Source organism: Prinia subflava, chromosome 1 (genome assembly GCF_021018805.1).
Source record: "Prinia subflava isolate CZ2003 ecotype Zambia chromosome 1, Cam_Psub_1.2, whole genome shotgun sequence".
NCBI classification, from domain to species: Eukaryota; Metazoa; Chordata; class Aves; order Passeriformes; family Cisticolidae; genus Prinia; species Prinia subflava.
In genome coordinates this window covers 29042727-29055510 of record NC_086247.1, presented here as the reverse complement: position 1 = coordinate 29055510, position 12784 = coordinate 29042727, and positions in this window count along the sequence as shown.

Genomic DNA, 12784 nt, shown 5'->3' with positions numbered 1-12784 from the left:
GTTACTGGAGCTTCTGGTGTATAATTCTTTAAAAAGGATAGGTCATGACAGTCCCACTGTAAACTCCATCAGAACTCCAGTTTCAATTTTATAACTTATTTTCTAAATTAAACAACACAACAGTGAGTTTAAAACACTTTGTCTCTTGTATGCTCCTCTATTGTCTGCTAACCATCTTGTCCCCATCCCAAAGGACAGGATGTGTTCTGCTGGGGAGCTGAAAATTTGGTTTTAAGAAGGTTTAGATTGTCTTTTGTCAAAGGGAGATGCAAAGAGATTTGGAAAACAGTGCCATTATAGGAAAGAGAAGTCATAATAATCTTTATGTCTTGATACTTCAGCTTTTAGATAGCCAGAACTGGAATTTGCCTACCAGCTTCCATCTCCCAGTGATGAAATAGATTTGCTGCAGCTGCTGGAAGGAAAGAACTTGAGGTTTCTCATGTACTTTGACACTGGTACTGGCATGCTCTGCAGAAGAAATATCAAACTCTCAGCAAGGGATCTAAAAGTGCATCCAAGCCATTACCTGTGTCTTTGGTGACATTTCTTTTATCTGTTTTAATCCACTCACCCTCGAGGTAGTTGAAACAGCAACCTGGTCCAGTGGAAGGTGTCCCTGCCCATGGCAGGGAGCTTGGAATGAGACGATCTTCAAGGTCTCTTGCAATCCAAAGAATTCAGAGATTCCGTGATTTTCTGTGTATGGGCCCATTGACACCCCACAGGAAGGAGGGAATCAGCCACACTGGCTTTAGTTAACACTGCAAAATGGCACTGAGACCCAAATGCAGCACCAGCCTGCTGCCTCCTGCAATGAATTCATGAGACTTCTGAGCACTCTCGTTTCCTCCTCATGAGCTGTTTCTAGCACATTCCCTATCCTGATTGTAAAGTAAATACAGTATGTTGCTTGTGATTTGCATTAAGATTTTAGTATTGTGGCTGGGAGGCTCCAGAAGGTTGGCCAAATCAAGGCTAGGGGTTTTGCAGTCAGATTCTCAGTATCTTATTTCTATTTTTTATGTTTCTGCATGCAGACACAGACATAATTTACTTTCCTCAAGCACAGAATGACAATTCTACTTTAAATTCAAAGAAACATATGAGCTCATATGCCTAATGCCACAACTCCACAGCATATTACATGCAGACCAGTCCAAACAGATTTTTTTTTCCTTTAAGGTGGCTTTATGCTGAAGGAAGACAAATGATACCTGAAATTACCTGGAATTAGATCAATGTAGCAAATTGTGAGCTATGTAGCAAATTGTAAGCAATAACTGATTTAGCAATGACAGCTGCATCTCCAAACTTCCTCTTCTAATGGGTTTGTAATGCTTTATGCTTTGGTTTCAGGCTTTTAGGCTCTCAGTGTCCAACATGAAGAAAAAATTGGGCCGATATATGTGACTGATGGAATCACCAAATGGAGTTGGGATACACAAAACTCTGTTTGGGACCACAGCAGAGCACTCTAGCATTGAAGATGCTATGAGCACACTAGGTCACATTTAAAGTAGAAAAGATGTAATGGGGACCAGATGGAGGGAAAACCTCTGCATCCTCCAGCAATTTTCCTTAAAGTGATAGATTGCAATGTATTTTTCCCACTTGCATCTCAGGAAAAGAGAAGGAATGAATTCTACTAGGCTGTTTCATCTGGGGGAGTGGAAATTCACTGTGTACACTTGGATGAAAGTTTTTACTCTTAGATGTTTTGCAGAATAATAGCTTTGAAGCCAGAACTGTGACAGTTCCCTGAATAAATGAGGCGAGTCAGGCTGAAGGGACTGGAGGTGGTTGTACAGCCTTGTCAAAGTGGCTGCAGAGGAGGGTGCAGTGTAGCAGGGGCAGCCACCACAGAACCAACATCTCGAGGGGAAAGAGGCTCCTATCAGTGAGCTGTGGAGTCACAGTTCAGAGATTTAATACAACAGGGAGCTGTAAGTACTTAGAATTAAAAAAATTACCTTCATCTTCTGCAAGTCTTGTTCTGCATGAGTGGTGGGTTTGGCTGGATGCTGGTAGCCTTTTTGGCCTGCTTTCATTATAAATTACTGTTCAGGAATTGTTGGCTTGTCCAATAAAGCAGTATGGGTTTGTTTTTTCCAAAGATCACGTGATAACTGGAATCACGTACCAGCTGTAATTTTCTTACTTCTGGCTAGAACATAATATTTTGACACTGCAATTAATATGGATACCTACTGTTCTCATCTTGCAACCAACAGAGCACCATGCACTGTTTCTGAGCTCTCTGTCTTGTTTAAGTAATGCTCAACAGTAAGATGCCAGCTTCTGTGGGTTTGCTGAACTTCATTTTATCATAGGTTTTCTTTCTCAAGATTTGGGTTGCAGGGATAGGAACTATTCCTGCAGTAGAGCAGCACTTTGCTAAAGAAAAAACAAAACAAAACAAACAATCCCTCCTAGCACTTGCACAGTACTTGGAAAATGTGAGTCAGGTCCATTCTCAGGCTCAGAAACCAGAAAGCAAATAAAAGAGCCTAACAATGTTGCTCAAAATAAATAACCACAGTGTGGAGGCACCTAACTGGGGGACGTGTGGAGGAGAAGTTATTCATTTTTTTAATCCTCAAGCTTGGCACATCTGCCACAAACTAAACAAACAAATTGTTATTGGAGTCAGGAAGGGACAACTAATGTAAAACAGGTTGAGACATAAATTAGTAGTCATGGTAATCTGTCACAGGTGAGCGCTCTTCAAAGAAGTAACTTGGAATGCCAAACAAACCTTCTACTGAAATCCTGGGAATCTGTTTATCCAACCACTTTATATTAATCCAAGAATTAGCTACAGCTACTATGAAAAATAAATATAGAGAAATAGAAGCACTTCAAACTGTTGTAAAATAATTAGTAAACTTCCTTCCACAGTGTCCCTGCCATCATAGCACCTGTGCAGCCACATGCAGAACTCAGCCACGGTAAGTCAGGCCTCCCTAAATCAAAAGCCATGAAAATTTAAGCACTGCTTTTTTCTTTCTAAATTACAATGTCTTATGGAATACAATTCCTTTTCTTTGCAACCATTTGAATTATCAATGGCAAAGAAAATAAAATGCTAAATTCCTGCATAATCTTAGCTCCAACAATGGAGTTTGTGATTTTATGGGGAAAAATGGTGCAAGACCAAGGATAGAACAATGACAGCTGGTAATAAGCAAATGGGCTCATCTTCTAAATGCTTTCATACTCATGGCAACTGTTTGAGAAACTTTGCCAAAATTTGTCAAGAAATGTCATATTATTTCTTTATATTTCTTCCATGGGTTAGTGCTGGCTTGTAACATTTCAGCATCAAGACAGTACATTAGGCTAAAGAAGGTGATCATATGAACACTGAGCAAACTGTTAAGTAGCTGTCAGAATGACTGGCTCAAACCAACAAAAGATTAACACTCCTAACTTAGACCAAATGGGTCAACCTAATAGAGACACAAATATGTGCTCTGAAAATAACTGAGCAGGGGCTATTTCCAGAGGGCTTCAGGAATATTATGAGAGTAAGTTTGTTCTTACAGTTCAGCCAGCCTTAATCATCACCTCACATTTCTCACTTCAGATTAAAACTGTCTAAAAAATTACTTCTCTCTAAAGTGCTGATAAACTTGGAAAACAATGTAGTGGATGCCAGCTGCCCACCTAATGCTCCACTCCTCAGCTGGACAGGGAAGAAAAAAATATAACAACAGGCTCATGGGCTGAGAGAAGGACAGGGAGAGATCACTCACCAGTTACCATTATGGGCAGAACAGACCTGACCTGGAGACATTTATTTAATTTTAATTAGTGGTGGGTCAATCAAATCAGAGTAGGATAATGAGAAATAAAAACTGCATCTTAACACACCTTAAACTGCCCACACACACTCACAACTGTCTTCCTGGGCTTAACTTTGCTCCCAGTTTCCTCTTCCTCCTCTCTCCCAGCAGTGCAGAGGGATGGGAATTGGGGTTGAGGTCAGTCCATCAAACATTGTGTCTGCCTCTTACTCGCCAGGGAGAAGACTCCTCTCATTCTTCCCCTCCCCTCCCATGGGAGACAGTCTTCCACCAGCTTCTTCAATATGGGTCCTTCCCATGGACTGCAGTTCTTCATGAGCTGCTCCAGCATGGGTCCCTGCCAGGGTCACACGTCCTTCCAGGAAACCTGCTCCAGTGTGGGCTCCTCTCTCCAAGGGGCCACAGGTCCTGCCAGGAGCCTGCTCCAGTGCAGGCTTCCCATGGGGTCACAGCCTCCTTTGGGCATCCACCTGCTCTGGTTTTTGTCTCCTCCATGGGCTGCAGGTGGATCTCTGTATCCCCATGGTCCTCCACGGGCTGTGGGGGCACAGCTGCTTCACCGTGGTCTGCTCCATGGGCTGCAAAGGAATCCCAGCTCCAGTGCCTGGAGCACCTCCTGCCCTCCTTCTGCACTGATCTCGGTGTCTGCAAAGATGCTTATCTCACATATTCTCACTCCTCTCTCCCAACTGAACTTGATGTTTTGGCTTTTTTTTCTTTCTAAAATACACTACCCCAGAGGTGCTACCACCATTGCTGATGGGCTCAGCCTTGGCCAGTGGTGGGTCCATCCTGGAGCCAGCTGGCATCGGCTCAGTTGGACAAGGGGAAGCTTCTGACATCTTCTCATAGAAGCCGCCCTTATAGCCTCACTGCAACCAAAAACTTGCCACACAAACCAATACAGCCCTTATTTTGTGATATGTCTGCTCAGGCCCACATTGATTTGATCGGAACTCGATCAATAGTGCAACTTTACTTTCTCAGGTTTGAATCTGAAACAGTCCTAGAAGCTTTTTTGAATCTTCCTGACCTGTGCTGTTTGGGTATAAGAACAAAGCACATTTATTTGATGCTTGAACAATCTTAACAGAGCTAAATATCTTAGAAAATCTTTATTTAGCTTTCATTGCAGCAGAATCTAATTAACAGTTGTATATTAAAGACTTGAAAGTCTCTGATCTCTTTGAAAATCACCAATACTGCCAAAACTGCAAACTCATAAAATCAAGGAGACTGATTTACATTGAGAGATCTTTGCACTGCAGTAGTTTATACAATTTCTTTGAAAGGGAAATAATAGCTGTAATGAAAAACTAGCACAAACACAAAAGTGATTAGAGGGCCAAATCTCTGTGAAAGCATGAAATATTGGAAGAACTAGTAATGAAGGGGCTTGCCAAGTGTAAGCAGCAGAATATTTCAGTGTCAGTTAGATACTGCAAAGTTTCGGGTATCTTCATGCTATCAGAAGGAGGAAATATATTTATATTTTAACTACAGAGTTCTAAAGGCAAACATATTTATATTTTAACTACAGAGTTCTAAAGGCAAAACTGTGCCCCTAGCATGGGTGGGTACCGCCCTGCTCTGCCTGGCTGCCAAGCAATGAGGGGAGCCTGTGGGCTCCAAGTAATGTGAGTCTGTAGCATATTTTTCACATTTTTCTGCAGCAGTGAAGATAATCTTCAGTTCACTTGATCTGATGTGCAGAAAGGAAAAAAGAAGTTGCAATACTATACTGAAGAAGAGAGCAGAAAGAGCCAAGGTCACCTACAACTACAGAATCACAGAATCATTTAGTTTGGAAAAGTCCTCCAAGTTAATTGAGTCCAAACTTTGACCAAACACCACCAAGCCAACAAAACTATAGCACTAAGTGCCAGTCATTTTCCAAACATTTCCAGGGATGGTGACTCTACTACTTCCAGAGCTGGCAACTCTACCACTTCCCTGGGCTGCCAGATCCAGTGCTTGCACCACTCTATCAGTGAAGAAATTCCTTCTGATGGTCAACCTGAACCTCTCTGGTTATGACCGAGGTTATGCCCTCTTGCCCACTGGTTGCCTCAGAGAAGAGATCAACCCCCACTTGGCTACCCCTCCTTCCAGGCAGTTATAGAGAGTAATGAGGCCTCCCCTGAGCCTCCTTTTCTCCAAGCTAAACAATCCCCGTTTCCTCAGCTGATCCTCATAGGACTTGTGTTCCAGACCTTTCCCCAGCTCTGTTGCCCTTCTCTGGAAATGCTCCAGCATCCCAATGTCTTTCTTGTAGCGAGGGGCCCAAAACTGGACACATTTCTGTGCAGCCTCTCCAGTGCTGAGTACAGGGGGATGATCACTGCCCCGATCCTGCTGGCCACACCTTTGTTGACACAAGCCAGGATGCCATTTTCCTTCTTGGCCACCTGAGCTTACAGGGATTCACGTTCTGTTAGGCTCTCAATAAGAACCCCCAGGTCCTTTTCCACTGGGCTGCTTTTCAGCCACTCTTTCCCAAGCCTGTAGCAGTGCCTGAGGTTGTCATGACCCAAGTGCAGCACCCAGCACCTGGCCTTGCTGAACCTCGTACAGGTGGGCTCAGCCCATTGATCCACTCTGTCCAGATCCCTGTGCAGAGCTCTCCTGCCCTCCAGCAGATCAATAGTCCCAACGAACTCAGAGCTTTCCTCCAACTTACTAAGGCTGCACTCAATCCCCTCCTCCAGGTCATCACTAAAGATATTAAACAGGACAATTTTGTAACTCTCCTCCCTTCAAAATCCTTGGCTTCTGACCCTCTTACCAGAAGAAACTACAGGTTTAGAAATAAAAACAACAACAAAAAATTCATGTGACTTTGATTTTATCATCTTTTATCATCTTTTATCATCTTTTTGTTCCTATTGCTCCATGGTAGATGACTAATTTCCCCTTCAGTCCTCAGGGGGGACTGACACTACAGCATGACCCCCCAGCTGTTTCGGGAATAGCTCTTCATTTTGCAAGGAGAAACTTTCCTGGATGCAGAATGTGCAGTCCATGTGCAGTCTCCATACTGTGTCTTTCTTAGCTGCAGATACTGACCATACACAGAATATGAAAATAAGGCCTAGGCTACCTTTTAGTAGCCTTTAGTAGTTTTCTGGTTCCAAATAGGATGAAGACCTGTAACTTCTCGTCTTCTATCCCACAAGCTCCTTAGGTTTGGAGAAGACATCTGACCACGACTGTTGTTCAAGAAAGAGAAACCCTGCACTTATCTACCTACCTGCATGAGTTCCCTCTAATCTTGCAACCTGTAGCATCTGCCCAGGTCCCACCACCCAGCTCTTGGGCTTGTAGATCCCCTCCAAGGAATGCCACAGCCACACAAGGAGAAAATATAGTGACCAAAGCAGTAATGGGCAAATATTCAATGCAATTCTGATGAAGTCAAACAGTTGTTTTATATTTAATCCCAGCAATTTTTTTGGTGAGCAGTGAGATGCAGCTGTACTCTGACACTGCAGAAATGGAGAAGTCAGAAGTAACTACAGGTTAACTAGACCATGAAGATTGCAGACTTAGGTTTTCCCTTCTGCATGGAGCTCTGATGTGTTTTCTGTAGTTTTTCTCTGAATTTCTTTCTCTCTCTCTCTTTTTTTTTTTTTTTTTACCCAGAGCAGTTGGGAATATTAGTCCTTCAGAAATAAGTTTTGCAGGAAAATCTAATTACATACACTATATTTCAACTCAGGGCACATTTTACAGCATACTTTGAAAACAAAGCTACTAGTTATGGTGCTATAAAGTTATTATTAATAATAATAATAATAGGGATTTTGTGTCTGACCTGACTCCTATCTCACCACTCTATCAAACTGGTTGACTTTTGCAAAGTCTGATTAAGCATGAACTCAAAACATAAATCTTAAGGAATTATCCCAGTCACATCAACATTTAGTAGTTTTCTGCCATGCATAAAAACACCATTCTGCAAAATCCCATGCTATTGCTTTAGCGAATAAATGCAAAACACTCTTGGAGCCATGGTAAAAAAAGACTTTTACATGGAAACAATTTATTCCAGCTACATAATCTCTTGTCTATTGCTATGTCCTGTACTTTCCTAATCAAACCACCTGTTGTTTCAGATAAATGGCTAAAACTACTATCTCTTAAAAGTTTACAGTCCAAAGAGGACACAGTAACAAGATGGTCATCCAATCTGTGTTCTCCAAACAGATAGCTAAATTCAACATTCAGATGAAAGACAACTGTTCAGTTGGACAGAGAAGCAGCTGAAGCAGCTTGGTAGCCTGCATTCCCAGCAAGAAGAAAGTCCTCTGCTTTTTAAATCTGGGCTTTTCTCACAGTTATATACACATCCTTAGGAAAAAGCAAACAGATTCTCCCAAATATGGGGAACTGCACAGTTTCCAAATAAGGAAATCTCCACCGAGTCTTAAACAAAGGAAATTATCTGCTTTTCCTACTCTAAGTCAAATGAATCATTTTTCCCCTAGAAGAGACTTAACTATACTTTCCTAGATGAACACATTCACTTCAGCAATTTGAAGGATCTGCATTTTCAGTTTTGTTTTTGCAAAAGGATATAGAAACAAAGTCTCAAGTCCCAGTAGACAGACTTGTTTCTCTATCTTTGTATTGTCCACCCCAATTGATTTGGGAGAACCCATCTGTCTGCAGCAACAAGTTGAAAAGCATTTTTTTAAAAAATACAAACTGTCTGATGTTTGTAGAGAGTGTGTTCACATGAGAAATATTTGCTACTGCTCCCAGAACTAAGGGACCAAACCCAGACGTGTACAACTCATTTAGGGGGGAAAAAAGAAAAGGTCTTAACCACTGTCTAATCTGCTTTTGCTCTCTTAGCCTTCTGCTGAGCAAGGCTTTACGAACCTTACAACCATGTTCAAAGATTGTTACACTCATATGAATGTGAAAACAGCCTTAGAGCCCATAGCTGATACGACCTTGCACTCCAGTTCCAGCTAATACACCTCTACCTCTAAGTTATTAGTAATGCCAGCTTGTGAGGACCTGGTCACAGCTGACAATGTGCAAGTTTACAGTTCCCATCTGGAGTTAGGATTTTGCTCCTGTAGAAGTCTTTGTATCAAGTTCTTACTTGAAACCTACTAAGAGCTGTTTTAGCCCACAGGCAGACTCTCAATCATTGTTTGTTGCAAGATCTCCCAATAAAATCAGGACCAAATTATTTGTGATTTTTTTTCCCTTGGAGAAGTTGGTAAACAATCAGATTTAGTGGGAGCATGTCCTCTGACCAGCCTACATCTTAAACATCCTCCTGATATCCTCGTAGACAGCAATGGCTTCAGCAGGTGCTCAGCCCACTCAGTCCTTGGAAAGTGCCAGCAGCCTCCTAGTGATGCTTCCTCAGAGTTGCCTTCAAGAACAGAGTCAGGCCCTATAAAGAAGGCAATACAGCTGGAATTTCCATGCATGTCATCTGACACTCACTTTCCATTTCTAAACTTCAGGGCTAGGTCTCAGAATATTTTTTGGCTTCAACAGAGACTGGAGTTCCTTCAGGCTTTTTTTTTTTTTTTTTTTTTTTTTTTTTTTTTTTTTTTTCTGGTAACAACAGCACAATCAATTAACAATGTGAAAAATGTGAAAGGAACACTGGAAGGAGTGAAAAGGTTATTTTTCACTTTAAGGAAATAATGTCCTCATTCCACAAGGTTTCATCTTCTACTTGGAGAGAGAAGAAAGGTGGAGGGGTAAGGGAGAAGATGGACACGTCTCTTGTTTCACTTCTTTACAACACAGTGGAGGGAGTTGCATTCCCTGTCTGGTCTTAAAGTGAGCGCTGAACAAAGCCCACCCCTGCTGCACAGTTGCAGTCTCTCAATAGCTTTCTCTCAGCTGTGCTCATCCCTGGAAGGTGCTCTCTTGCCAGGATGTTCTTGCCTCCTCCCACCCACTCACCCACCCGAGTCTCCCTGGCAGCTGTGTCTTAGCCTTGCTCCAGCCCTTAGGCTATCTCCACCTACCACTTCCTGTCATGAAAACCTTTTAGATTTATACCAGATCTGCTTGCTTGGATAATGAGACTCCAAATGCTGAGCTGTATCATCTCTCAAAGGCAGAGATGAGGGATGGGATGCAAAAGTGGCTGAATGCACCAAGGCAGCTCTTTCTCTGTTTGGGTTCTAGGGCATCGGCACACATCAAGAACTGGTTGTGTTTCAGCAGCCCTTAAAGTCCTTTGATTCATTCCAGCAGTCCCAATAGTATGTAAGAACCACCACAGTGAACACTGCCTGCACAACAGGCACTGGTGTGGGAGTGTTAATGACTGTGCTGCACAGCGCTCAAGGTGTGACAGATCTCTGCTCCCGTAGGGATCCTTCACAATCCTTCAGCTGCAGTGGCCTGGCCTTGATGTGATCCTGAGTCACTGACAGGGCTCCTACGCTGCTCCCTGGGGCAGAGCAAGAGGACAAATACACAGCTCTGCTCTAACCAGGTGCGGAGGTTGCAAAAGCTTGTAAGACAGAAAGCAGCTGGGAGAAGGGGCAGGAAGAGGTGAGCTGTGTAGCTGTGTGGAGATCAGGAAAGCAGCTGCAAGGGGCTGCGGTCCTTTGGGAGGAGATGGTGCACAGGAAGCTCAGCAAGAAAGAAGAGTGTGCTTCTGACTCCTTGACATCTTTTTTTTTGTGGAAAAAGGAGTGAATTAGTTCAATGCATTGTTATTCAGGAGGTGACTTGTTCCATTTGCTGTATTCCAAGTTATTAAAAATGGAAATACGAAAAAGGAAATCAATTTTCCAGACTCACTCCATCAGTGACTGAAAGGAAACAAATATTTTCACATCCTATTTCCAGCAGGTATGTCATTTAATGTTGCAACACTGTAATATTTGGGCTGTAAATGCTTCAGGGAACTTGAAAGAAAACTATTTCTATTGGATTTTAAATCATAGAAACCTTTCTATTACTAGGAATTTCTCACAGGGTACAAAAATAAGCTTTGATGCTTTTGAATTTAGCTCTTTGTTATTTACCTCATAACATTACAGCAGGAAAGGGTTCATAAATACTGAGTATTACGCCACAAATAATGTCAAAACAATGAATGTTGAGATTCCTAAAGGGAAAAACTGTAGGTTTATGACAGTAGGCAGCAGGGACAGAAGAGCCAAAGAGAGAAGGTAATTTATTAAAAGTTGAACATTACACAGAAGCAAATATATGACTATGTTTCTAATAATGTAGCTTTCAAAATCCTTTTGAATCCCTTAAGACTTGTGTGTGGAATGCAATATATGCCAGAGGCCCAAATAAAGAACGCATACAAATACTTCAAGGAATTAATTATAAATACTATAAGATTCCTATGTGTAGTGTAAATTATTGTTACTGCAATTTCAAGGCTCTTCATGCCTGAGATGAATAAAAGCAAGTTTGCTATGTTCCCAGAACACAGGAATATAGCTGTGAAATGAGTGGAAATATCATCAAAATAAAGGGCCTATGAGAATTCTGAGATTCTGCTCCACGGCATGATACATCAGGGCTTTTTCTCCTTATCTTTACTGGCTTTCTAATACTAAGAAAATCTCATTACTGACCAAAAGCCATGCAGATTTTTCCCCACAAGAGACCAGTTATATGTTTACTAACCTCCCTACATTTCTATCTCTTGTTTCCTGGAGAGTATTTGTCCCCACCACGCCGACCTAATTGTCATCATAAAACTATGCCGTGTTCAGTTTCTGCAAGACAAAACAAGACCCAAATCGAGGTTCATGGCTGTGAAGCCATTAAGGAGACTTCCTCCAGTCCAGAGTTAGTTAAGTAAGATCTTGAGCCTCAAAGATTTAGATGTCTAACTTGTATTTAAAGGTACCTAATTACCTTTAAGAATCTGAGCCTAAGCCCCTTAGCCCCTTGGGGTTAACTTGTGGCTCTCTCCTTAGCATTTCCTACAGCTATTTTGGAGAGATCCCTGTTCAGTTTGCTGACATTAGGCATTTCAGGAGGGAACAGGGCTCATTTCAAATCTGAGTTGCTATACGTTAAAAGCTGAGGTGATTCAAAGGAGTGCTGGTATCTTTTAAATCACCAGAGTGAATTTACTTTCTCGTTTCTACTGTCTTTGCACACACCTGAAACCCTTCTACTGCCTCTTCTTCTTATGCTTTCCTCCTTTTGTATGCTTCAATACAACCTTTTCCATGAGGCCTACACAACAAGCTGCTTTCCTCTAAGAAGCAGCAGGCTTTTTCTTCCCTCTCCTCCTTTGCAACATCCTTGCTTTGGAATCCCTCCAGTAAGCTCCTTAAGCATATGGAGTCACAAGTACTTAGCACAGAAGAGAATTACATAAATAATAATAATAATTAATAGCCCATAAATGGAACCTTAAGGAACTTCTAATCTTCACATGTGCTTGGAAAGCAACTCGCTGAAACTATTTAATTTGAGTGAGTGTTCTTAGCAGCAACATAATAATCAAAATATCAAACAAGTTTATACAGTTACATAGCCAAGTAGGCTTCTGCACAAGGCAATATCTGTATATAGTTTGGCTGTGCAAAGCATTGCCCATCCTGGATTCCTGAAGTTGACTTTTAAACAAAGTTTGCAGGGAATGTGTAGGATGTGCTACTCTTCTGTACTGCTCACTTGAAACTGGGTGCCAGGTTGGAGGAGTGAATCATTTGGAAGCAATGGATTTCCTCGAGTTTCCCAGAATAAGACATGATGACTTAATGCAAGCAGTTACATAGCACTAGCAATACACTGTTGATGTCTACATTTAATGCTCTTGATTTTTGAAAGTTAAATTATTTCAATACCCCTGGTGTTTGTAAAAACATTTTTTTTTTTCATTTTCATGGAAGATTTCAGTATCAAAATTGTGAACAAAATGAAAAGAATTAACTGCGCTGCTGTGGCTTCTGGTCTTTCTTGTGCCTGAAATGTTGCTTGTGTGTAGAAAAATGAAGATATCCTCGAAC